The 25,878-nt window shown below is 43.2% G+C and overlaps 21 non-coding genes across 21 annotated transcripts; 10 read left to right on the top strand and 11 right to left on the bottom strand.

Moving 5' to 3' along the window:
• Positions 1 to 11,947: 11,947 nt before the first annotated feature.
• Positions 11,948 to 12,019, bottom strand: trnam-cau (transfer RNA methionine (anticodon CAU)). The gene has a single exon. It is a non-coding gene; the product is annotated as a tRNA-Met (tRNA).
• A 416-nt stretch (positions 12,020 to 12,435) lies between these two features.
• On the top strand, positions 12,436 to 12,509 carry trnai-aau (transfer RNA isoleucine (anticodon AAU)). The gene has a single exon. It is a non-coding gene; the product is annotated as a tRNA-Ile (tRNA).
• Positions 12,510 to 12,971: 462 nt separating this feature from the next.
• trnal-uag (transfer RNA leucine (anticodon UAG)) lies at positions 12,972 to 13,053 on the bottom strand. The gene has a single exon. It is a non-coding gene; the product is annotated as a tRNA-Leu (tRNA).
• Positions 13,054 to 13,825: 772 nt separating this feature from the next.
• trnai-aau (transfer RNA isoleucine (anticodon AAU)) lies at positions 13,826 to 13,899 on the top strand. Its single transcript has one exon. It is a non-coding gene; the product is annotated as a tRNA-Ile (tRNA).
• Positions 13,900 to 14,362: 463 nt separating this feature from the next.
• Positions 14,363 to 14,444, bottom strand: trnal-uag (transfer RNA leucine (anticodon UAG)). Its single transcript has one exon. It is a non-coding gene; the product is annotated as a tRNA-Leu (tRNA).
• A 237-nt stretch (positions 14,445 to 14,681) lies between these two features.
• On the bottom strand, positions 14,682 to 14,753 carry trnam-cau (transfer RNA methionine (anticodon CAU)). Its single transcript has one exon. It is a non-coding gene; the product is annotated as a tRNA-Met (tRNA).
• Positions 14,754 to 15,164: 411 nt separating this feature from the next.
• trnai-aau (transfer RNA isoleucine (anticodon AAU)) lies at positions 15,165 to 15,238 on the top strand. The gene has a single exon. It is a non-coding gene; the product is annotated as a tRNA-Ile (tRNA).
• Positions 15,239 to 16,555: 1,317 nt separating this feature from the next.
• On the top strand, positions 16,556 to 16,629 carry trnai-aau (transfer RNA isoleucine (anticodon AAU)). The gene has a single exon. It is a non-coding gene; the product is annotated as a tRNA-Ile (tRNA).
• A 464-nt stretch (positions 16,630 to 17,093) lies between these two features.
• Positions 17,094 to 17,175, bottom strand: trnal-uag (transfer RNA leucine (anticodon UAG)). The gene has a single exon. It is a non-coding gene; the product is annotated as a tRNA-Leu (tRNA).
• A 772-nt stretch (positions 17,176 to 17,947) lies between these two features.
• Positions 17,948 to 18,021, top strand: trnai-aau (transfer RNA isoleucine (anticodon AAU)). Its single transcript has one exon. It is a non-coding gene; the product is annotated as a tRNA-Ile (tRNA).
• A 464-nt stretch (positions 18,022 to 18,485) lies between these two features.
• Positions 18,486 to 18,567, bottom strand: trnal-uag (transfer RNA leucine (anticodon UAG)). Its single transcript has one exon. It is a non-coding gene; the product is annotated as a tRNA-Leu (tRNA).
• Positions 18,568 to 18,804: 237 nt separating this feature from the next.
• trnam-cau (transfer RNA methionine (anticodon CAU)) lies at positions 18,805 to 18,876 on the bottom strand. The gene has a single exon. It is a non-coding gene; the product is annotated as a tRNA-Met (tRNA).
• A 411-nt stretch (positions 18,877 to 19,287) lies between these two features.
• On the top strand, positions 19,288 to 19,361 carry trnai-aau (transfer RNA isoleucine (anticodon AAU)). Its single transcript has one exon. It is a non-coding gene; the product is annotated as a tRNA-Ile (tRNA).
• A 783-nt stretch (positions 19,362 to 20,144) lies between these two features.
• On the bottom strand, positions 20,145 to 20,216 carry trnam-cau (transfer RNA methionine (anticodon CAU)). The gene has a single exon. It is a non-coding gene; the product is annotated as a tRNA-Met (tRNA).
• Positions 20,217 to 20,627: 411 nt separating this feature from the next.
• On the top strand, positions 20,628 to 20,701 carry trnai-aau (transfer RNA isoleucine (anticodon AAU)). Its single transcript has one exon. It is a non-coding gene; the product is annotated as a tRNA-Ile (tRNA).
• A 464-nt stretch (positions 20,702 to 21,165) lies between these two features.
• On the bottom strand, positions 21,166 to 21,247 carry trnal-uag (transfer RNA leucine (anticodon UAG)). The gene has a single exon. It is a non-coding gene; the product is annotated as a tRNA-Leu (tRNA).
• Positions 21,248 to 21,967: 720 nt separating this feature from the next.
• On the top strand, positions 21,968 to 22,041 carry trnai-aau (transfer RNA isoleucine (anticodon AAU)). Its single transcript has one exon. It is a non-coding gene; the product is annotated as a tRNA-Ile (tRNA).
• A 783-nt stretch (positions 22,042 to 22,824) lies between these two features.
• trnam-cau (transfer RNA methionine (anticodon CAU)) lies at positions 22,825 to 22,896 on the bottom strand. Its single transcript has one exon. It is a non-coding gene; the product is annotated as a tRNA-Met (tRNA).
• A 409-nt stretch (positions 22,897 to 23,305) lies between these two features.
• trnai-aau (transfer RNA isoleucine (anticodon AAU)) lies at positions 23,306 to 23,387 on the top strand. The gene has a single exon. It is a non-coding gene; the product is annotated as a tRNA-Ile (tRNA).
• Positions 23,388 to 23,836: 449 nt separating this feature from the next.
• trnal-uag (transfer RNA leucine (anticodon UAG)) lies at positions 23,837 to 23,918 on the bottom strand. Its single transcript has one exon. It is a non-coding gene; the product is annotated as a tRNA-Leu (tRNA).
• A 720-nt stretch (positions 23,919 to 24,638) lies between these two features.
• On the top strand, positions 24,639 to 24,712 carry trnai-aau (transfer RNA isoleucine (anticodon AAU)). Its single transcript has one exon. It is a non-coding gene; the product is annotated as a tRNA-Ile (tRNA).
• The last annotated feature ends 1,166 nt before the right edge of the window (positions 24,713 to 25,878 follow it).

Below are 25,878 nucleotides of genomic sequence, written 5' to 3'. Positions count from 1 at the left end.
ATCATGCATCGTTTGAATCATTAAATGTTTTAATGCAGGAGTGCACTCACTTGTGTTGTGCAGTGTAAAATGCAATGGTTACATATTTTGTTGAGGTACAATAAGAGGGAAATTTGTCATGAGGATTATTGCTCAGCCCGTGAAAGCAGATGTACGCTGTCTTCATGGGGAATTGAAAGGAGCTTTGTGCTCCTTCTAGTAAGTCAGCCATCAAGAATAAAAGATGTGTTTACCATCAGGCAGCAGCGGAATTAAGTTGTGTTTTTGGAGTCTGACCCATAATGGTCCCTAAATGTGATTATATCTCTGCTACTTTGGTTCTGACCATTCTTATTCCTCTTTCCTTATAAATATCATTCTCAATTCAATTTGATAAATACTCAACATTAAATCACCAGAGCACTCATTTCATATAGCATGACCTATCTGACTCAAATCAAGTTATTGCACTTGCTCCAGTTACATCATGTTTTTTTTTCAGAGGATTGTTTTTTTTTTTTCTTTGACCGAAACAATTTATATTCTCATATTCTTCATTTACTTGAGCGAAATGATTATAACACATTCTCTGTTTACATACTGGGTAGCAAATGCAGTAAATTGGATTTACTTTTGTATTTGTGTCATTTTTACATGCTGAATTTTCCACAAGAGGCAAGTGTGGATTATGCTCGCAATCATAAAGAAACTGTGGAGAAATATAGAGGATTGTAATTTTTGCAGAACCATTTCACTATACTGTGCAATGACTTGTGTTCTGAGCTCCTTTGAAGCCGACAGCCTGTGTGAAATTAAATACATGTAGCCTATTGATTCATGGGAGGGCTTAGTCCTGTGTGCAGTCTAATAAAATAATGGGATGGAGAAGATTCACTTTCAGTCATCGTATATCCTAGCATTTAGACTTTATATACAGAGACCAAAGCAATGCTGGCTCTAAGGGTGAGTGGATGGGTTAAGAGAGAGGGGGTGAGTCCACATAAATATGTATTATATTTGATACTACTCATAATTCTCATAATTCAATGAATAGTTACAAAAACAATCCAGTCCAGAGTCTGAGCCAGCCCTACCAATATAAGCTATGCAATATATGTCTTTTATACCGATATTACAAGGTAGACAATTTTATACACACCTTTCTGAGTGAGAGAAAGGTGTGTGAGATCTGAGAGAAAAAAACACACAGAAAGGCCGTCAGGCAGCAGTGCAAACCACATGCTCCACCATGTAGACCATATTATAACAAATGCTAATAGCATCATAATTGTTGCATAGCTGGTGATTGTAATATTTGAATAATGTACTTATATTTCCTGCTGTAGCTATCATTTCCACTATTTTTCCAAGTACAGTGAAACACAGAAGTGGAAGGGACATTTCAGTCACATGATTTAGAAAACACTCAATTCTTTATTCAATGATCTGTTTTCATTGCACTTGATATTTTAAAACATGTGTTTAATTTTGGGTGATTCCATTACTGTGTGTTATGGGCAAATCAAAAATTGACATGAAAATAAACAGGCTGATTGAAATCCACCTTACAAGAGTAAGGATGAAATCTAACCAAGTAATAATTGTTAAAGTTAAGGAGCCGACAACGCCACTTTGGGACTTTCACCCAAAGATTATTTTATCCCAATTAAAGGACACGCAAGTAAGTTCTACTCAATAAATGCAGGAGACGTGATTCCAAATGTTAAAGGCGACATAGAATGCTTGTATCACACATATATGTTAGTTATGGAGGTCTACTTACATATATTAACTTGTTTTCATGGTTAAAATCCTCCTAATCGCTGCAAACGAGCCGATCAAAATATCTCCTCACTGACGGTCTCGTCAGCCGCGCTGTTTCAGACCAAAACCACACCCCCAGAACCAGGACTGTGTTGTGATTGGCCAGCCAACGAGAGCTTTCCTACTGTACTGTGATTGGCCAGGTACCTGGAAGTGACGTAATAGATAGGCCAGCTCTCAGATACACAGCTCCCCCTCTGCTGAGATGCAGAGCATCCACCGTGCCGGTGGATGCTCTGCATCTCAGCAGCTACAACGAGAGTAGTTCTTCTTCTTCTGCGGTTGAATGTACGCAACCGGATGTGCCCGGACTAGTGCTCGCACCGGGAGGCGCTACGGTGGTGAGAGGAGTGGTGAGGATTTTTGATGACGACATCAAACTACGGAAGTGCCGATCCGCTTCGCAGAGCCCAGGAAAACAATACAACACTATTTTCTCAGCAGTGGCTGAACTGTTTGTTCTGAAGCTTTAGGGTTTCATAAACGAGGTAATGACGCAGATACACACACAAACGCAGCGTTAATTGGAGCTTCCGGTCTATGTGGGCTTTAAAATAATGCACACTTTAATAAATTGTTTAAAAGCACAATGTGTTCACTCAAACCAAAATAAATAAATCTGTTTAGGCTTAGGCTCGTGGTGGAGTCTAAATTAAAAAAATTAGAAAAAAACAAAGTCACTCTAAGAAAATAACCAAATCAAACACAATAAACCAAAGAATTACAACTGGGCAAATTATACTACCAAAAATAATTTACATATAATTCCCCAAAATAATAAACATATAATTCCCCAAAATAATAAACATATAACACTGTATAAAGCACTTAATATGCCCTAAAAATATATGTAAGACAGCAGTTAATGAAATCAAAATAACCAAAATCAATCTCAGAAATCAAAGCAAACAAAAAGGGCAGGTGAAATAACAAAATCAAAGTAAACAAAATCGAAATTAACCTAAACTAAAACATCAAAATAAAACAAGCGCACACAATGCCCCGACACAGCCGCAAGACAGCGGCAACGGGAGAAGCCGTGACGCAAAACAGAGTGGCGTCAAGGTGGGGCAGCAGGGGACAGCTGATCGTGACGTCATCCAGTTCACGTTTTAATCAGCCAGGTGGCCAACATTAATCTAAAAAATATACAAAATTAGCACTCGTATTATGGCTCTAAAACAATATTTTAGACACGGCAATTAAAACAAAAAAAACAAACCTTGTTGCCGAGTATGATGCCCGCACAACCATAGGGGGAGAGTGAGACTCACGCCGCTACCGGCATTCACCTGCACTTACCACCGCAAACTGGAGAGACAGCACACCTTGAGCGTGGCGTGTAAGCCCAGCCGCTCTGCAGTACAACAAAAACCCTCCCATCAGCACACAGGCGAATGGGCATTACAGACGTGAAGCAGCGCACAGTCCTACTCACCGGGAGCCAAACACTCCGACTGGAAGTGACGTGTTTACAGGAGTGCAGAGAACGAGACCCGGTAGAAAATGCCACATTTATAGTCCTGTCCACCTACAATGCATAGCTACCATTGGTGTTGAAATTAAGGCCGTCATAGTGCATGAGATGGAGCACATCCATGCTGCTACATGTGTATAGGAGAAGATAGGGTAATTCCTGGCCATCATTAAGAGCAGTATAGGTGAGGATGCTTTTAAGTTTTGTGGAACTTTAATTGTAAACATTTGCCCATCATCTACTTTGTGTCCTTGAAGCATTCAGGCTCCATTTACAGTTAGGTATCATCTGCATAATAAAGCCTTATAAAAGCAAATGTAAGGTGAGTGGAATTGGAGATCAGAACAGTGTGGAACTCCAATTTCTGACTTTTCTGCATACAGACAACTTGTCATTAATGTTTAAACTGGTATTCATTTTAGGGCTACATCTCATTATTTTCATCGTCAATTAAGCAGTTGATTATTTTCTCAATTAATCATCATATGGAGCATATCAACCAGAAAAAATTCACTTGGAGAAGTCCAATCTTTTTAGTTAATCAAATGCAGTTAAAAATAAATACAATTAAGGAATGTTGATGTTAAATTAGAAACGGCAAAACATAAACAAAATAATCAAGTCTGTACATGTGCTACTTGAAAAAAAGGGCAGTTTCAACAGTGCTGCATTTTTCCTATGACATGCTATTAAACCCTATCAGTTTTTCTCTGTAGAAAATCCTCCAACTGATGGTGATTACTTTCTAAAGGATGTTTGATTAGCTGTAGGTCTAGAGCTGGGCATTTTAATAGACTAATTTATAACTACATCAAAGGACTGTGACTTGTTAAAGACAGTCTCATCATACTGTATAATAAAACTATCAGTGAAATAAAGAAGTTCATTTCATGAAATATAGGAAATTGTTGTCTTATTTATTCCCTATTTTTATTTATTTTTTCTTCCCTCAGCTCAGTGTCGCGATAGATTATTGTCAGACCTCCACTGCTCAGTCACAGCTTTTACATCTGGATGAGTTAGATTTAGTCTCCTGCTTGGTGATGAGAAAGATCTGTGTCAGACTATTACCATAAATATCCTGGAATTCCAGTGGCTTGTACTTGAGATAGAAATCGACCCCAGTAGAGATGGACAAGGCAGAGTTTTTTTTATTAACTTGCTTCCACCTAACCCATTATGAGAGACAACTTATAAAAAATATTCCATAATCTGTGACCTGAACCTGACCTGACCCCCTTTTTCATGTTTTTTTCCCTCCCATTTTAGAATTTTTAAAGTGGGATTTTATGACTCACTAACATGTTGACTATGTATTATACATAAATATCAGATCAAAATGTGATAAATACAGGTGCTAGTATGTACAACACAGGTGACAAAGTGTTTAAGCCTTGCTGGAGGTGTGATTTCTCTGAGTGCTCTTGTTTCAATCAAACAAAAGTACAGTATATATGGTATAAGTTGTTTTTTTCATGGGGGCACAGGAATGGGACACTGGTCTCTACACTGACTCATTGAAGTTGATTGGAATCTCTTGGCCCTAACACACTGTGTGTTTGCCATCCACTGCCTTAGTCTGTGTGTCTATGTGTGTGAGTGTGAATGAGTGAGAGAGAGAGAGAGAGAGAGAGAGAGAGAATTAAGTGTTGCATATGCTTGGACAAACATGTAGAGTTTTGATAGATTAACTGAGCTCCTCTGGAGGCAAAGTGGAGTCATGCATTAATCAGTGGCAGCCAATTATAAAAGTGTGTCTGCCGTGTCGAGGGGCATCACCAGACTAACAGCTTTGCACGGGATTATCGTCGGCTTTTTTAGAGGGCTCTGGGACGTTTTTTTTTTTGTTTTTTTTATTTAATTTTGGTGTGCCTCTTCCACAACCCAGTCAAGTCAGCCACTGGGGGGCATATTCAGTGCTGGTCCAAAGTCAGGATGAATGAGGAGGGTTGCATAACATCTGACATAAAGCCTTTGCCATAACAAATATTTGAATCACTGAAAGTATCCAATGTGGTGACCCCTAATGGGAGAAGCTGAAAGAAGAAGAGCTTAGCTTAATACATTTTAAGGCATTGTTGGACCTTGGGCAAGGTATGCACAATGCTCAGTGTCATTGTAGTTTGAGCCTTCCTCAGGGAGTCCTTTACATTAAGGCATTTTCAATGTCAGTGTGTTTTAAAAATGTTTCGAATATTACCTCTGACCTTATCCAAAGAAATGCACCCACCCAAGCAGTTACATATAGGGCAACCCATAGGGAAGTAATGAGTGCATAGCCTGGACACCTGATTATTGTTCTGATTGAACTATCATAACACTGGTCACCACAAGATAGCCAAAGGGAGCTCTGCACAGTTTATTTTATTATTATTTTTGGGTAAATTGTTGTCACTGTGGACTTTCAAAAAAGGCTGATTGATCAAACTCTAAAAGCTATTTTTACTAAAATCAGGGTTGGTGGCTCTTACTGCGTCTGTGTCCTGTGTTTCTTTTTAACTTTTAACTTACTTTGCCACTGGTTTTACACACACAACTTTATCTCCTCCAGGTTAGATTATTGCAACTCTCTCTATGGGTCTGTTAAACTCCACCATCTCCAAATAACAAATAGTTAATTATGTAGCCACCAGTCTATTTACTATTTTATGACAAAGACAGCATAACACCTCTGTTCTGAAACAATTCCACTGGTTATTATGGATCCCTTAAAGCTGTGTAATTAGATCCTCTCTTACCAGCAACATTTTTTAAATTAAATTTAATGTCCTAACCTATTTAATTTTTTAATCATTTTGCAGTCTGATTATATGTTGCTTTTTTAAACGTTATTTGTACTATGTTTATGATTTGTCTGTTGTTTTCTTCTTCCATTTTGCACAAGCCCTTTGGCTGTTGATTTAATATGACTTGACGATGTACTGCGTTCATTTCCTTTGGCAAAGTCTACAGAAATACTGAATTATAGAAAGTTTAGAGGGTCTGAAAGAGAGCCCTGACTGATGTATGCATCCTGCACACTAAAATGTGTGGATATACTTGTGGATGAACTGAAAACATGAACAAAATAACATCATTGATGGAAAGAAATCACTCAAAAGATGGTATGTTCAACAATTAGAACATGTGTGTGATTGCTGCACTTCCTATTCAATGCAGCACATGTTAAGGCCCCTGGCAGTGTGTATGTGTGGTGCATGTCATATCTGAAACTGATTGATAAAATAAACGATATTGTTCACAGTCCCAAAAAAGTAAGGATCGCTACCAACATTAACAGCTAACAGTAAGTATTTATTTAGCATTTTTCTGGCCTTGATGACCACTCAAAGCTTCTTTACACTACATTCACACATGTCCTACGACTCATCTCTTATACCCATTTACACACTACTGTCAGGGGCAATGTGGGGTTAACAGTCTTGCCCAAGGATACATCGGCATGTAGACTAGTGGAGCCATGAATCGAACCCACAGCCGCCGAGTTGAAAGACAACGCGCATATCTAGCGGTCCCCAACCTTTTTTGCACCACGTACCGGTTTAATGTCAGACAATATTTTCACGGATCGGCCTTTAATGTGTGGCAGATAAATACAACAAAATAAAATGATACGACCAGCATAAAAATTGGTGTTTTCTAAATATAATAATAAACGTGAATCCACTGTGAATTATCACGTGCTTCGTCAACAGCAGCAGCAGGACCCGCTCACCCTGCTTCACACATATAGGATGTCGGAAATGGCAACAGTGTTTTCAGTGCTATTGTGGCGATCTCAGAGTATTCTGCCATGACTTTAATCCAGAACACCGGCAGAGTTATTGTCTCAAACATGCTTTTAATGCCGCCGTCACTTTGCGATCTCCAGCAGTTGAGCTTCTTCTTTGACTGTGACATGTGACCGAGGAAAGCATCTAGACATGTGTCAAGAGTGAGTCATAGACAGATGTGGTGGAGAGAATCCGGTAATTTTTCAAAATAAAACATCGTTCACAATCTGATAACAAATAAAACAGAAATAATGTAAATTATGTATTCTTTCTCTGCGACCGGTACCGGTCCGTGACCTGGGGGTTGGGGGCCACTGTTCTAGCCTACCACTGAGCTACTGTTGCTCATGGCCCCTATGATGAATTCACCTCGTGTTACGTGGGAAATGTCGCATCTCTGGCAAAAACAAAGCCGACAAAGAACAAATTAGCCCATTCACCCAGGTCTTAGGTCCCCAAAAATGAAATGAAATGATTGAAATGGGAGTGGCTGCTGATTATACACATTCCCACAGCTGGAAAACCCTAGATGACGCCCTCATCTATCTGCTGCATCGAGCTCAGTCTCACCTGGATGGTGCTGGAGGCACTGTGAGAATCACTTTCTTTGATTTCTCCAGTGCTTTCAACACCATCCAGCCACTGTCACTGGGAGAGAACCTGTCACCTGGATCACTGACTACCTGACAGGCAGACCACAGTTTGTCCGACTGGGTTGTGGTTTGTCTGATGTGGTGGTTAGTGATGTAGGAGCCCCATAGGGAACTGTGCTGTCCCCCTTCCTGTTCACCATATACACCTCAGACTTTAAATATGACACTGTGTCATGCCACTTGCAGAAGTTCTCTGATGACTCTGCGGTGATGGGGTGTATAAGGGATGGTAAGGAGGGGGAGAACAGGACAGTGGTAGCTGACTTTGTGAAGTGGGCCAGTGAGAACCACCTGATTCTGAATGTGACCAAGACCAAGGAGATGGTGGTGGACTTCAGAAGGAAGAGGACAGCTCCACAACCTTTGAGCATACTGGACATTGAGATAGTGGAGGAATACAAATTCCTTGGTGTGAGGCTGAACAACAGACTGGACTGGAAGGCTAACACCAGCGCTGTGTACAGGAAGGGGATGAGCAGGCTCTTCTTTCTGAGGAGGCTGCGATCCTTTGATGTATGCAGCGAGATGTTGGAGTTATTTTACCAGTCTGTTGTGGCCAGTGCACTGTTCTTTGCTGTGGTGTGCTGGGGGAGCAGCATTGGAGCCAGTGAAACTAACAAACTCAACAAACTGATAAAGAAGGCCGGCTCCATCATCGGCTGCAAACATGACACCGTGGAAACGGTAGTGGAAAGGAGGATGCTGAATAAACTTTTTTCCATCATGGATAACCCCTATCATCCTCTCCACCACATCCTCCAGGCCCAGGAGAGCACATTCTCCAAGAGATTCAGACAGCTCTGCTGTCACAAGGACAAATTCAGGAAGTCATTCTTGCCATCAGCCATCAAGACTTACAATAACTCAATAAAAAAAAGGAAAAAAGAAAAAAAAGACTGCTCATTTGCGCAATGAACATTTTCTCTCCGTGACATACGGTAAGCCATTGCACTCCTTTATGCCATTCCTTTATTATTGCACTATTCTTTTTATTTATTTGTTTTTTCCCACTGTTATTTTACATTATATGTTTACATTACATTTTTGTATTTCATGTTTATAATATGTTTTTGTATTGCTGCTATGTTGAAACAATTTCCATTTGGGGATGAATAAAGTATTTCTATTATATTCACTTCTACTCTATTCTATTCTATTTACTGTTGATATGACTCAGTAGCCATGAATAATGAAATATTTCTCAAGTTGTCTTAGATTTTTTGGACCAGAGGGATATTATGTACCACACCAAATAACCACTATTAGCCTATTGCTACTTTCTTTAACCATCATAATTCAAAGGCCTCTTTAAGTTTGCTTTTATAGTTTTTATGAATTCCTGCTGACAATTAAACAAAATCAGCATTGTAAAAATGATTCACTTGAGTGGAAGGAGAAAGCCAATGACTGCTTCAATTATAATTCCTTTATTGTGTTAATTTCTTTCAGTAGAAGCTGTACGATATGAAAGAAAAACTAACCACCCAACTTGTTTAAATAACAGTCAAATAATTGTATTGTTTTTGGCAAATATCAATGGCATATTACATTTAAAGAAGACACTTTAAATGTAAAGTGTCAAAACACTATAAAACACTGTAAAAAAAACACTATCACTGATTGGTTTGTGCATGCAAATATAAGCAATTCTATTTATATAGCTGGTTCCACAGGTTTAAAAATAAATAGTTTAAGTTTTTTATAGTTTTTTTTTAAGAGTAATAAATGTGTTTCATTAGTGATAAAACCTTAATTGCACTGATCAACAGCACTTTATTATGGCCACTTTTCCAATGCTAACCTTTAACAAACAGATACATCTTTTTTATTTGCAATAACCATTGTGATCAATGTCTGATGTCCTCTTGTATGTCATGCCTGTATGTGTGTGTTGTTTTTTTTTTTTTACTGCAAATAAAATGTTCCCTCAAGGGACAATAAAAATCTCTGAACTCTGAACCGTTGGGTCTGAAAAACACCTTAGACCTTTTTGTTTTTATGACTCATGCTGTCATATTTCTTGCCTTTTTATAATCATGTTTGGTGTTGTTTTTTTCTGTTGAGAGGGGATTTTGTCACAGAAACCTAGAAATAAAGACACATCAGGGCCAGAGACTCCATTTGTACAGATTTAAAGTCTTTTCTCAGTACATGTAGAAATAAACACTGAGAGAATCACGTAAGATCACAAAATCAATCCAATTCTTATTTTTTTGTTCTCAATACATAGACTTCAATACATTTTAATGTTATTGTTGTCCACCATTGGAGACTCCACAGCCCCTGGATTGAACTTTGTGTTTAAAGCTGTCACAGTATCAGTCTGAATAAAACACTGACACTGCCTGTCTCATATAGAGGTGCTGTAGACATGATTTGTAGACTTGGAGCACTGTTCTAAAATACATTTAAAAGACTTTAATGGTCAAAAGATCAACATCGCACAGAGTGCAAATTGGATCCAAATGCAAGACAGCAAATAACTAAACAAAGTGTTCTTGCTGCAAAGGCAAGAGTGCCAACCACTACACCAACCGTGTAAGCAGGACACCAAACAAAACAAATAAGATCCAACAAAGAAGATTAGAGTAAATACATGAGGGAGGTTAGCATAATGGGACTCACATGAAACCCCACAGAGCAGGGCAGATGTAACCCTTTTGGGTGGAGCTACAACATATATAAGAAACTGTGGTGAACAAATGCAATATAATTTATCTATGGCTAGTGAGATCAGAAGGTCTAGCGCCGACTACAGAGCCAAGGATGAACCAGACAAAACACCAGGAACAACTCGGACACAGTATCTCTCCTTTGAGAAAGAACTCCTCTTCCCATTTTATAAAACAGGGAAGGATGAATAGAAAACACAGTAACTTTATAATATGTACAATTCTTACCTTTTCAACTCAAACACTTAGTTCTTGCAGCAGGTAATACTGCCCAGTCCACTGGAACAGTGGCAACTATTGATCCTACCGCACTGTTGAATGTGCTGACTGTGTGCAAAGTTTCTGGGGTTCAGGGGGTCCAATCTTCTGTATGCAATCGAATCTCTAATTCTTCTCCATTGGGCCGTAGCTCGCCATCAAACGTCCAAGCTCCAACTCCAGGTAGATCGGGAACTCTCGGGATCCACAAAAAAACCTGACCGATGCATTATTAGACTTAGACTTAGAATTTTAATCAACTTCTAGAGTTTTTTCCGTCTATGTTTCATGTGCTGTGTGTCCCAATGTTTTCTCTCGCTCCCTGCTTCTCAAGAGAGGGAAAACCTTTGTGGAAGTGAACTAGGTGAGTGCTGACACCTGATTGGTCAGCTGAACCAGCATCTCGACATGGACAGGCTGATAAAACAAACAGGAAGTAACCCGCTGGCAGAGGGAACAATCATTTCAAAATAACAGCAAAAAGCATTTCAAAATAACAGCACAGATTGGTTACCTTGGTTACACAGACATCACCGGAGCTGTAAAACCAAAAAAAGTAGTGTAACATCAAAAGTAAAATTTTTCACTTGTTTTCTTTTTCTTGCACAATGCCAAAACCATTCTGGCAAAAAAAAAAAAAAAAAAATTAATGTATAATTAGTATTGTTCATTCCATTTGTCTCATATGTGCCCATCCACGAGAAAACCAGGAATAAGCAGGCCGAGAGGCATTTTGAGTTATTTCTGAAAGTGTGATTTCTAAGCTTTCCAACTGTGTCTAACACATGGAAAACTGATTTTTAAGATGATGTGGCCAATCAAATGTAGCCAACCCCTCCTGGTCTAGTTATCAGTGGCATCTGATATATGTTAGTCCACAGGACATAAACTATTATAGTAGTTTGAACAATGGTTATCAATAACAGGTCCATGTACCCCGAGGAGTCTATGAAGAGGTCCCTGAGAAAAAAATGAAAAAATATGAATAGAAATGTCATAAAAATGCAGTTGAAAGGGAAACAAGGTCATTAGAGCATATTGGCAATTATCATATGGTATGCTAACATATTTCCCAAGGAAGACTTTACTTTTCAGCTTTTTCAGCTTCAGGAAGAAGAACGTTTACCCTGAAGAAGCGTTTCACTCTGCTCTTTGCCCAAAAGTTATGAAGACAGGGAAAGGTAGAGCACAGCAAGGTTTGACCTAGTATTGTGTGCATGGACTGCTGTCTTAGGCTTTCAGCAACTGGGTGCCGCCTGTCACTTCTCTGTCTTCACCAGCTTTTCTCTCAGACAACACATAGCCTTGCCTTAGCAGAGGATGGTTTCGATCCATCGACCTCTGGGTTATGGGCCCAGCACGCTTCCGCTGCGCCACTCTGCTGCTGTTGACCATGTCAAATGACAACAACAGATGGGCAAACTCTTCTTCGGTAGGTCTACCCGGGACACGTGTGCCAAAGTTGAAACACGCCCAGCTTTAGGATCATGTATACACATTAAGTTATATGTGCTTATTCCAAGAATGCAAAGCGGTACAAGTCCAAAGTTTCTTCACACATGATCCACTCCCCAAACCTTCTGCAAAGATAGTAAATCCAGTCACAGAGTATGTCTGAATTGGAATCATTCAAATGGGGGGGTCCTTTTTGCTGTGAGGTAACAATGTTTGTTTGCCCGTGCACCGCCAGCAGCAGCATAATGAACTAGCACCACCAGCAGCAGCATAATTGACTCTGTTTTTTCTGTGAAACCCATCAGGAAGCTAGCTAAAAACCTTGTCAAACACTTGCAATATGGGGCCGGTTAGCTCAGATGGTCAGAGCGTGGTGCCAATAATGCCAAGGTCATGGGTTCAATCCCCATACTGGCCATGGAAGTCTGCTACATACAAAAAAACACCCACCAAGACTGCGAGTCCAGTCGTTCAGTATGTCAATTTTTCAAATCAGCATTCTTTTTTTGCTTTGAGGTAACAATGTTTCCCAGTGCAGCACCAGCAGCCACGTTTACACACACGATGCCCAAAATTGCTAAGCCAAAGGAGAAATTGAGACAGTAAGATAGCCTGGTGTCTGTTGGCAAACTTGACACTGGTGCAGGTAGAACTGATTAAGCTGACGGCGTACAGAGTGCTCCCCGTGCCCTGGATGACTAGTGTTCCACTTTTAGGTAATCGATGACACAGACTTTAACAAGGTATGTCGTGAGGCAGGATTTGCAAGCCTCATCCGCACTACCTCGAACAAACATGACATTTTACAGAACTCCTTCAAAGTGTGGTAGGACACAAATTAAGTCTCTGACAGAAAGCCTTTCAAATGATTATTGTCTGATGGCAGTGGTGGGATTTGAACCCACGCCTCCTCAGAGACTGGAGCCTAAATCCAGCGCCTTGGACCCCTCGGCCACACTACCTGTGGAAGACTTTACTTTTCAGCTTTTTCAGCTTCAGGAAGAAGAACGTTTACCCTGAAGAAGTGTTTCACTCTGCCCAAAAGTAATGAAGACAGGGAAAGGTAGAGCACAGCAAGGTTTGACCTAGTATTGTGTGCATGGACTGCTGTCTTATGCTTTCAACAAATGGATGCGGCCTGTCACTTCTCTGTCATCACCAGGTGGCGTTATTAGCACCACGCTCTGACCATTTGAGCTAACCGGCCACTTGTTGCAAGTGTCTTCTCTCAGACAACACATAGCCTTGCCTTTGCAGAGGATGGTTTCGATCCATCAACCTCTGGGTTATGGGCCCAGCACGCTTCCGCTGCGCCACTCTGCTGCTGTTGACCGTGTCAAATGACAACAACAGATGGGCAAACTCTTCTTCGGTAGGTCTACCCGGGACACGTGTGCCAAAGTTGAAACACGCCCAGCTTTAGGATCATGTATACACATTAAGTTATATGTGCTTATTCCAAGAATGCAAAGCGGTACAAGTCCAAAGCTTCTTCACACATGATCCACTCCCCAAACCTTCTGCAAAGATAGTAAATCCAGTCACAGAGTATGTCTGAATTGGAGTCATTCAAATGGGGGGTCCTTTTTGCTGTGAGGTAACAATGTTTGCCCTTGCACCGCCAGCAGCAGCATAATGAACTAGCACCACCAGCAGCAGCATAATTGACTCTGTTTTTTCTGTGAAACCCATCAGGAAGCTAGCTAAAAACCTTGTCAAACACTTGCAACATGGGGCCGGTTAGCTCAGATGGTCAGAGCGTGGTGCTAATAACGCCAAGGTCATGGGTTCAATCCCCATACTGGCCATGAAAGTCTGCTTCATACAAAAAAAACACCCACCAAGACTGCGAGTCCAGTCGTTCAGTATGTCAATTGTTCAAATCAGTATTCTTTTTTTGCTTTGAGGTAACAATGTTTCCCAGTGCAGCACCAGCAGCCACGTTTACACACACGATTCCCAAAATTGCTAAGCCAAAGGAGAAAATGAGAGAGTAAGATAGCCTGGTGTCTGTTGGCAAACTTGACACTGGTGCAGGTAGAACTGATTAAGCTGACGGCGTACAGAGTGCTACCCGTGCCCTGGATGACTAGTGTTCCACTTTTAGGTAATCGATGACACAGACTTTAACAAGGTATGTCGTGAGGCAGGATTTGCAAGCCTCATCCGCACTACCTCGAACAAACATGACATTTTACAGAACTCCTTCTAAGTGTGGTAGGACACAAATTAAGTCTCTGACAGAAAGCCTTTCAAATGATTATTGTCTGATGGCAGTGGTGGGATTTGAACCCACGCCTCCTCAGAGACTGGAGCCTAAATCCAGCGCCTTGGACCCCTCGGCCACACTACCTGTGGAAGACTTTACTTTTCAGCTTTTTCAGCTTCAGGAAGAAGAACGTTTACCCTGAAGAAGTGTTTCACTCTGCCCAAAAGTTATGAAGACGGCGAAAGGTAGAGCACAGCAAGGTTTGACCTAGTATTGTGTGCATGGACTGCTGTCTTAGGCTTTCAGCAAATGGGTGCCGCCTGTCACTTCTCTCTCTTCACCAGCGTCAGCGTTTCTCTCAGACAACACATAGCCTTGCCTTAGCAGAGGATGGTTTCGATCCATCGACCTCTGGGTTATGGGCCCAGCACGCTTCCGCTGCGCCACTCTGCTGCTGGTGACCGTGTCAAATGACAACAACAGATGGGCAAACTCTTCTTCGGGAGGTCTACCCGGTACACGTTTGCCAAAGTTGAAACACGCCCAACTTTAGGATCATGTATACACATTAAGTTATATGTGCTTATTCCAAGAATGCAAAGCGGTACAAGTCCAAAGTTTCTTCACACATGATCCACTCCCCAAACCTTCTGCAAAGATAGTAAATCCAGTCACAGAGTATGTCTGAATTGTAATCATTCAAATGGGGGGTCCTTTTTGCTGTGAGGTAACAATGTTTGCCCGTGCACCGCCAGCTGCAGCATAATGAACTAGCAACACCAGCAGCAGCATAATTGACTCTGTTTTTTCTGTGAAACCCATCAGGAAGCTAGGTAAAAACCTTATCAAACACATGCAACAAGGGGCCGGTTAGCTCAGATGGTCAGAGTGTGGTGCTAATAACGCCAAGGTCATGGGTTCAATCCCCATACTGGCCATGAAAGTCTGCTTCATACAACAAAACACCCACCAAGACTGCGAGTCCAGTCGTTCAGTATGTCAATTGTTCAAATCAGTATTCTTTTTTTGCTTTGAGGTAACAATGTTTCCCAGTGCAGCACCAGCAGCCACGTTTACACACACGATTCCCAAAATTGCTAAGCCAAAGGAGAAAATGAGAGAGTAAGATAGCCTGGTGTCTGTTGGCAAACTTGACACTGGTGCAGGTAGAACTGATTAAGCTGACGGTGTACAGAGTCCTCCCCGTGCCCTGGATGACTAGTGTTCAACTTTTAGGTAATCGATGACACAGACTTTAACAAGCTATGTCGTGAGGCAGGATTTGCAGGCCTCATCCGCACTACCTTCGAACAAACATGACATTTTACAGAACTCCTTCAAAGTGTGGTCGGATGCAAATTAAGTCTCTGACAGAAAGCCTTTCAAATGATTATTGTCTGATGGCAGTGGTGTGATTTGAACCCACGCCTCCTCAGAGACTGCAGCCTAAATCCAGCGCCTTGGACCCCTCGGCCACACTACCTGTGGAAGACTTTACTTTTCAGCTTTTTCAGCTTCAGGAAGAAGAACGTTTACCCTGAAGAAGTGTTTCACTCTGCCCAAAAGTTATGAAGACGGCGAAAGGTAGAGCACAGCAAGGTTTGACCTAGTATTGTGTGCATGGACTGCTGTCTTAGGCTTTCAGCAAATGGGTGCCGCCTGTCACTTCTCTGTCATCACCAGGTGGCGTTATTAGCACCACGCTCTGACCATTTGAGCTAACCGGCCACTTGTTGCAAGTGTCTTCTCTCAGACAACACATAGCCTTGCCTTAGCAGAGGATGGTTTCGATCTATCGACCTCTGGGTTATGGGCCCATCACTCTTCCGCTGCGCCACTCTGCTGCTGGTGACCGTGTCAAATGACAACAACAGATGGGCAAACTCTTCTTCGGGAGGTCTACCCGGTACACGTTTGCCAAAGTTGAAACACGCCCAACTTTAGGATCATGTATACACATTAAGTTATATGTGCTTATTCCAAGAATGCAAAGCGGTACAAGTCCAAAGTTTCTTCACACATGATCCACTCCCCAAACCTTCTGCAAAGATAGTAAATCCAGTCACAGAGTATGTCTGAATTGTAATCATTCAAATGGGGGGTCCTTTTTGCTGTGAGGTAACAATGTTTGCCCGTGCACCGCCAGCTGCAGCATAATGAACTAGCACCACCAGCAGCAGCATAATTGACTCTGTTTTTTCTGTGAAACCCATCAGGAAGCTAGCTAAAAACCTTATCAAACACATGCAACAAGGGGCCGGTTAGCTCAGATGGTCAGAGCGTGGTGCTAATAACGCCAAGGTCATGGGTTCAATCCCCATACTGGCCATGAAAGTCTGCTTCATACAACAAAACACCCACCAAGACTGCGAGTCCAGTCGTTCAGTATGTCAATTGTTCAAATCAGCATTCCTTTTTTTGCTTTGAGGTTACAATGTTTCCCAGTGCAGCACCAGCAGCCACGTTTACACACACGATTCCCAAAATTGCTAAGCCAAAGGAGAAATTGAGACAGTAAGATAGCCTGGTGTCTGTTGGCAAACTTGACACTGGTGCAGGTAGAACTGATTAAGCTGACGGTGTACAGAGTCCTCCACGTGCCCTGGATGACTAGTGTTCAACTTTTAGGTAATCGATGACACAGACTTTAACAAGCTATGTCGTGAGGCAGGATTTGCAGGCCTCATCCGCACTACCTTCGAACAAACATGACATTTTACAGAACTCCTTCAAAGTGTGGTCGGATGCAAATTAAGTCTCTGACAGAAAGCCTTTCAAATGATTATTGTCTGATGGCAGTGGTGGGATTTGAACCCACGCCTCCTCAGAGACTGGAGCCTAAATCCAGCGCCTTGGACCCCTCGGCCACACTACCTGTGGAAGACTTTACTTTTCAGCTTTTTCAGCTTCAGGAAGAAGAACGTTTACCCTGAAGAAGTGTTTCACTCTGCCCAAAAGTAATGAAGACAGGGAAAGGTAGAGCACAGCAAGGTTTGACCTAGTATTGTGTGCATGGACTGCTGTCTTAGGCTTTCAACAAATGGGTGCCGCCTGTCACTTCTCTGTCATCACCAGGTGGCGTTATTAGCACCACGCTCTGACCATTTGAGCTAACCGGCCACTTGTTGCAAGTGTCTTCTCTCAGACAACACATAGCCTTGCCTTAGCAGAGGATGGTTTCGATCTATCGACCTCTGGGTTATGGGCCCATCACTCTTCCGCTGCGCCACTCTGCTGCTGGTGACCGTGTCAAATGACAACAACAGATGGGCAAACTCTTCTTCGGGAGGTCTACCCGGTACACGTTTGCCAAAGTTGAAACACGCCCAACTTTAGGATCATGTATACACATTAAGTTATATGTGCTTATTCCAAGAATGCAAAGCGGTACAAGTCCAAAGTTTCTTCACACATGATCCACTCCCCAAACCTTCTGCAAAGATAGTAAATCCAGTCACAGAGTATGTCTGAATTGTAATCATTCAAATCGGGGGTCCTTTTTGCTGTGAGGTAACAATGTTTGCCCGTGCACCGCCAGCTGCAGCATAATGAACTAGCACCACCAGCAGCAGCATAATTGACTCTGTTTTTTCTGTGAAACCCATCAGGAAGCTAGCTAAAAACCTTATCAAACACATGCAACAAGGGGCCGGTTAGCTCAGATGGTCAGAGCGTGGTGCTAATAACGCCAAGGTCATGGGTTCAATCCCCATACTGGCCATGAAAGTCTGCTTCATACAACAAAACACCCACCAAGACTGCGAGTCCAGTCGTTCAGTATGTCAATTGTTCAAATCAGCATTCCTTTTTTTGCTTTGAGGTTACAATGTTTCCCAGTGCAGCACCAGCAGCCACGTTTACACACACGATTCCCAAAATTGCTAAGCCAAAGGAGAAATTGAGACAGTAAGATAGCCTGGTGTCTGTTGGCAAACTTGACACTGGTGCAGGTAGAACTGATTAAGCTGACGGTGTACAGAGTCCTCCCCGTGCCCTGGATGACTAGTGTTCAACTTTTAGGTAATCGATGACACAGACTTTAACAAGCTATGTCGTGAGGCAGGATTTGCAAGCCTCATCCGCACTACCTTCGAACAAACATGACATTTTACAGAACTCCTTCAAAGTGTGGTCGGATGCAAATTAAGTCTCTGACAGAAAGCCTTTCAAATGATTATTGTCTGATGGCAGTGGTGGGATTTGAACCCACGCCTCCTCAGAGACTGGAGCCTAAATCCAGCGCCTTGGACCCCTCGGCCACACTACCTGTGGAAGACTTTACTTTTCAGCTTTTTCAGCTTCAGGAAGAAGAACGTTTACCCTGAAGAAGTGTTTCACTCTGCCCAAAAGTTATGAAGACGGCGAAAGGAAGAGCACAGCAAGGTTTGACCTAGTATTGTGTGCATGGACTGCTGTCTTAGGCTTTCAGCAAATGGGTGCCACCTGTCACTTCTCTGTCTTCACCAGCGTCAGCGTTTCTCTCAGACAACACATAGCCTTGCCTTAGCAGAGGATGGTTTCGATCCATCGACCTCTGGGTTATGGGCCCAGCACGCTTCCGCTGCGCCACTCTGCTGCTGGTGACCGTGTCAAATGACAACAACTGATGGGCAAACTCTTCTTCGGGAGGTCTACCCGGTACACGTTTGCCAAAGTTGAAACACGCCCAACTTTAGGATCATGTATACACATTAAGTTATATGTGCTTATTCCAAGAATGCAAAGCGGTACAAGTCCAAAGCTTCTTCACACATGATCATCTCCCCAAACCTTCTGCAAAGATAGTAAATCCAGTCACAGAGTATGTCTGAATTGGAGTCATTCAAATGGGGGGTCCTTTTTGCTGTGAGGTAACAATGTTTGCCCTTGCACCGCCAGCAGCAGCATAATGAACTAGCACCACCAGCAGCAGCATAATTGACTCTGTTTTTTCTGTGAAACCCATCAGGAAGCTAGCTAAAAACCTTGTCAAACACTTGCAACAAGGGGCCGGTTAGCTCAGATGGTCAGAGCGTGGTGCTAATAACGCCAAGGTCATGGGTTCAATCCCCATACTGGCCATGAAAATCTGCTTCATACAACAAAACACCCACCAAGACTGCGAGTCCAGTCGTTCAGTATGTCAATTGTTCAAATCAGCATTCCTTTTTTTGCTTTGAGGTTACAATGTTTCCCAGTGCAGCACCAGCAGCCACGTTTACACACACGATTCCCAAAATTGCTAAGCCAAAGGAGAAATTGAGACAGTAAGATAGCCTGGTGTCTGTTGGCAAACTTGACACTGGTGCAGGTAGAACTGATTAAGCTGACGGTGTACAGAGTCCTCCCCGTGCCCTGGATGACTAGTGTTCAACTTTTAGGTAATCGATGACACAGACTTTAACAAGCTATGTCGTGAGGCAGGATTTGCAGGCCTCATCCGCACTACCTTCGAACAAACATGACATTTTACAGAACTCCTTCAAAGTGTGGTCGGATGCAAATTAAGTCTCTGACAGAAAGCCTTTCAAATGATTATTGTCTGATGGCAGTGGTGTGATTTGAACCCACGCCTCCTCAGAGACTTGAGCCTAAATCCAGCGCCTTGGACCCCTCGGCCACACTACCTGTAGAAGACTTTACTTTTCAGCTTTTTCAGCTTCAGGAAGAAGAACGTTTACCCTGAAGAAGTGTTTCACTCTGCCCAAAAGTTATGAAGACGGCGAAAGGAAGAGCACAGCAAGGTTTGACCTAGTATTGTGTGCATGGACTGCTGTCTTAGGCTTTCAGCAAATGGGTGCCACCTGTCACTTCTCTGTCTTCACCAGCGTCAGCGTTTCTCTCAGACAACACATAGCCTTGCCTTAGCAGAGGATGGTTTCGATCCATCGACCTCTGGGTTATGGGCCCAGCACGCTTCCGCTGCGCCACTCTGCTGCTGGTGACCGTGTCAAATGACAACAACAGATGGGCAAACTCTTCTTCGGGAGGTCTACCCGGTACACGTTTGCCAAAGTTGAAACACGCCCAACTTTAGGATCATGTATACACATTAAGTTATATGTGCTTATTCCAAGAATGCAAAGCGGTACAAGTCCAAAGTTTCTTCACACATGATCCACTCCCCAAACCTTCTGCAAAGATAGTAAATCCAGTCACAGAGTATGTCTGAATTGTAATCATTCAAATGGGGGGTCCTTTTTGCTGTGAGGTAACAATGTTTGCCCGTGCACCGCCAGCTGCAGCATAATGAACTAGCACCACCAGCAGCAGCATAATTGACTCTGTTTTTTCTGTGAAACCCATCAGGAAGCTAGCTAAAAACCTTGTCAAACACATGCAACAAGGGGCGGGTTAGCTCAGATGGTCAGAGCGTGGTGCTAATAACGCCAAGGTCATGGGTTCAATCCCCATACTGGCCATGAAAGTCTGCTTCATACAACAAAACACCCACCAAGACTGCGAGTCCAGTCGTTCAGTATGTCAATTGTTCAAATCAGCAATCCTTTTTTTGCTTTGAGGTTACAATGTTTCCCAGTGCAGCACCAGCAGCCACGTTTACACACACGATTCCCAAAATTGCTAAGCCAAAGGAGAAATTGAGACAGTAAGATAGCCTGGTGTCTGTTGGCAAACTTGACACTGGTGCAGGTAGAACTGATTAAGCTGACGGTGTACAGAGTCCTCCCCGTGCCCTGGATGACTAGTGTTCAACTTTTAGGTAATCGATGACACAGACTTTAACAAGCTATGTCGTGAGGCAGGATTTGCAAGCCTCATCCGCACTACCTTCGAACAAACATGACATTTTACAGAACTCCTTCAAAGTGTGGTCGGATGCAAATTAAGTCTCTGACAGAAAGCCTTTCAAATGATTATTGTCTGATGGCAGTGGTGGGATTTGAACCCACGCCTCCTCAGAGACTGGAGCCTAAATCCAGCGCCTTGGACCCCTCGGCCACACTACCTGTGGAAGACTTTACTTTTCAGCTTTTTCAGCTTCAGGAAGAAGAACGTTTACCCTGAAGAAGTGTTTCACTCTGCCCAAAAGTTATGAAGACGGCGAAAGGAAGAGCACAGCAAGGTTTGACCTAGTATTGTGTGCATGGACTGCTGTCTTAGGCTTTCAGCAAATGGGTGCCACCTGTCACTTCTCTGTCTTCACCAGCGTCAGCGTTTCTCTCAGACAACACATAGCCTTGCCTTAGCAGAGGATGGTTTCGATCCATCGACCTCTGGGTTATGGGCCCAGCACGCTTCCGCTGCGCCAATCTGCTGCTGGTGACCGTGTCAAATGACAACAACTGATGGGCAAACTCTTCTTCGGGAGGTCTACCCGGTACACGTTTGCCAAAGTTGAAACACGCCCAACTTTAGGATCATGTATACACATTAAGTTATATGTGCTTATTCCAAGAATGCAAAGCGGTACAAGTCCAAAGTTTCTTCACACATGATCCACTCCCCAAACCTTCTGCAAAGATAGTAAATCCAGTCACAGAGTATGTCTGAATTGTAATCATTCAAATGGGGGGTCCTTTTTGCTGTGAGGTAACAATGTTTGCCCGTGCACCGCCAGCTGCAGCATAATGAACTAGCAACACCAGCAGCAGCATAATTGACTCTGTTTTTTCTGTGAAACCCATCAGGAAGCTAGCTAAAAACCTTATCAAACACATGCAACAAGGGGCCGGTTAGCTCAGATGGTCAGAGCGTGGTGCTAATAACGCCAAGGTCATGGGTTCAATCCCCATACTGGCCATGAAAATCTGCTTCATACAACAAAACACCCACCAAGACTGCGAGTCCAGTCGTTCAGTATGTCAATTGTTCAAATCAGCATTCCTTTTTTTGCTTTGAGGTTACAATGTTTCCCAGTGCAGCACCAGCAGCCACGTTTACACACACGATTCCCAAAATTGCTAAGCCAAAGGAGAAATTGAGACAGTAAGATAGCCTGGTGTCTGTTGGCAAACTTGACACTGGTGCAGGTAGAACTGATTAAGCTGACGGTGTACAGAGTCCTCCCCGTGCCCTGGATGACTAGTGTTCAACTTTTAGGTAATCGATGACACAGACTTTAACAAGCTATGTCGTGAGGCAGGATTTGCAGGCCTCATCCGCACTACCTTCGAACAAACATGACATTTTACAGAACTCCTTCAAAGTGTGGTCGGATGCAAATTAAGTCTCTGACAGAAAGCCTTTCAAATGATTATTGTCTGATGGCAGTGGTGTGATTTGAACCCACGCCTCCTCAGAGACTGCAGCCTAAATCCAGCGCCTTGGACCCCTCGGCCACACTACCTGTAGAAGACTTTACTTTTCAGCTTTTTCAGCTTCAGGAAGAAGAACGTTTACCCTGAAGAAGTGTTTCACTCTGCCCAAAAGTTATGAAGACGGCGAAAGGAAGAGCACAGCAAGGTTTGACCTAGTATTGTGTGCATGGACTGCTGTCTTAGGCTTTCAGCAAATGGGTGCCACCTGTCACTTCTCTGTCTTCACCAGCGTCAGCGTTTCTCTCAGACAACACATAGCCTTGCCTTAGCAGAGGATGGTTTCGATCCATCGACCTCTGGGTTATGGGCCCAGCACGCTTCCGCTGCGCCACTCTGCTGCTGGTGACCGTGTCAAATGACAACAACAGATGGGCAAACTCTTCTTCGGGAGGTCTACCCGGTACACGTTTGCCAAAGTTGAAACACGCCCAACTTTAGGATCATGTATACACATTAAGTTATATGTGCTTATTCCAAGAATGCAAAGCGGTACAAGTCCAAAGTTTCTTCACACATGATCCACTCCCCAAACCTTCTGCAAAGATAGTAAATCCAGTCACAGAGTATGTCTGAATTGTAATCATTCAAATGGGGGGTCCTTTTTGCTGTGAGGTAACAATGTTTGCCCGTGCACCGCCAGCTGCAGCATAATGAACTAGCACCACCAGCAGCAGCATAATTGACTCTGTTTTTTCTGTGAAACCCATCAGGAAGCTAGCTAAAAACCTTGTCAAACACATGCAACAAGGGGCCGGTTAGCTCAGATGGTCAGAGCGTGGTGCTAATAACGCCAAGGTCATGGGTTCAATCCCCATGAAAGTCTGCTTCATACAACAAAACACCCACCAAGACTGCGAGTCCAGTCGTTCAGTATGTCAATTGTTCAAATCAGCAATCCTTTTTTTGCTTTGAGGTTACAATGTTTCCCAGTGCAGCACCAGCAGCCACGTTTACACACACGATTCCCAAAATTGCTAAGCCAAAGGAGAAATTGAGACAGTAAGATAGCCTGGTGTCTGTTGGCAAACTTGACACTGGTGCAGGTAGAACTGATTAAGCTGACGGTGTACAGAGTCCTCCCCGTGCCCTGGATGACTAGTGTTCAACTTTTAGGTAATCGATGACACAGACTTTAACAAGCTATGTCGTGAGGCAGGATTTGCAAGCCTCATCCGCACTACCTTCGAACAAACATGACATTTTACAGAACTCCTTCAAAGTGTGGTCGGATGCAAATTAAGTCTCTGACAGAAAGCCTTTCAAATGATTATTGTCTGATGGCAGTGGTGGGATTTGAACCCACGCCTCCTCAGAGACTGGAGCCTAAATCCAGCGCCTTGGACCCCTCGGCCACACTACCTGTGGAAGACTTTACTTTTCAGCTTTTTCAGCTTCAGGAAGAAGAACGTTTACCCTGAAGAAGTGTTTCACTCTGCCCAAAAGTTATGAAGACGGCGAAAGGAAGAGCACAGCAAGGTTTGACCTAGTATTGTGTGCATGGACTGCTGTCTTAGGCTTTCAGCAAATGGGTGCCACCTGTCACTTCTCTGTCTTCACCAGCGTCAGCGTTTCTCTCAGACAACACATAGCCTTGCCTTAGCAGAGGATGGTTTCGATCCATCGACCTCTGGGTTATGGGCCCAGCACGCTTCCGCTGCGCCAATCTGCTGCTGGTGACCGTGTCAAATGACAACAACTGATGGGCAAACTCTTCTTCGGGAGGTCTACCCGGTACACGTTTGCCAAAGTTGAAACACGCCCAACTTTAGGATCATGTATACACATTAAGTTATATGTGCTTATTCCAAGAATGCAAAGCGGTACAAGTCCAAAGTTTCTTCACACATGATCCACTCCCCAAACCTTCTGCAAAGATAGTAAATCCAGTCACAGAGTATGTCTGAATTGTAATCATTCAAATGGGGGGTCCTTTTTGCTGTGAGGTAACAATGTTTGCCCGTGCACCGCCAGCTGCAGCATAATGAACTAGCAACACCAGCAGCAGCATAATTGACTCTGTTTTTTCTGTGAAACCCATCAGGAAGCTAGCTAAAAACCTTATCAAACACATACAACAAGGGGCCGGTTAGCTCAGATGGTCAGAGCGTGGTGCTAATAACGCCAAGGTCATGGGTTCAATCCCCATACTGGCCATGAAAGTCTGCTTCATACAACAAAACACCCACCAAGACTGCGAGTCCAGTCGTTCAGTATGTCAATTGTTCAAATCAGCAATCCTTTTTTTGCTTTGAGGTTACAATGTTTCCCAGTGCAGCACCAGCAGCCACGTTTACACACACGATTCCCAAAATTGCTAAGCCAAAGGAGAAATTGAGACAGTAAGATAGCCTGGTGTCTGTTGGCAAACTTGACACTGGTGCAGGTAGAACTGATTAAGCTGACGGTGTACAGAGTCCTCCCCGTGCCCTGGATGACTAGTGTTCAACTTTTAGGTAATCGATGACACAGACTTTAACAAGCTATGTCGTGTGGCAGGATTTGCAGGCCTCATCCGCACTACCTTCGAACAAACATGACATTTTACAGAACTCCTTCAAAGTGTGGTCGGATGCAAATTAAGTCTCTGACAGAAAGCCTTTCAAATGATTATTGTCTGATGGCAGTGGTGTGATTTGAACCCACGCCTCCTCAGAGACTTGAGCCTAAATCCAGCGCCTTGGACCCCTCGGCCACACTACCTGTGGAAGACTTTACTTTTCAGCTTTTTCAGCTTCAGGAAGAAGAACGTTTACCCTGAAGAAGTGTTTCACTCTGCCCAAAAGTTATGAAGACGGCGAAAGGAAGAGCACAGCAAGGTTTGACCTAGTATTGTGTGCATGGACTGCTGTCTTAGGCTTTCAGCAAATGGGTGCCACCTGTCACTTCTCTGTCTTCACCAGCGTCAGCGTTTCTCTCAGACAACACATAGCCTTGCCTTAGCAGAGGATGGTTTCGATCTATCGACCTCTGGGTTATGGGCCCATCACTCTTCCGCTGCGCCACTCTGCTGCTGGTGACCGTGTCAAATGACAACAACAGATGGGCAAACTCTTCTTCGGGAGGTCTACCCGGTACACGTTTGCCAAAGTTGAAACACGCCCAACTTTAGGATCATGTATACACATTAAGTTATATGTGCTTATTCCAAGAATGCAAAGCGGTACAAGTCCAAAGTTTCTTCACACATGATCCACTCCCCAAACCTTCTGCAAAGATAGTAAATCCAGTCACAGAGTATGTCTGAATTGTAATCATTCAAATGGGGGGTCCTTTTTGCTGTGAGGTAACAATGTTTGCCCGTGCACCGCCAGCTGCAGCAT

The sequence above is a fragment of the Solea solea genome, chromosome 14, assembly GCF_958295425.1.
Source record: "Solea solea chromosome 14, fSolSol10.1, whole genome shotgun sequence".
In the NCBI taxonomy this organism is placed as follows: Eukaryota; Metazoa; Chordata; class Actinopteri; order Pleuronectiformes; family Soleidae; genus Solea; species Solea solea.
This window is presented reverse-complemented; position numbering and strand designations above follow the sequence as displayed.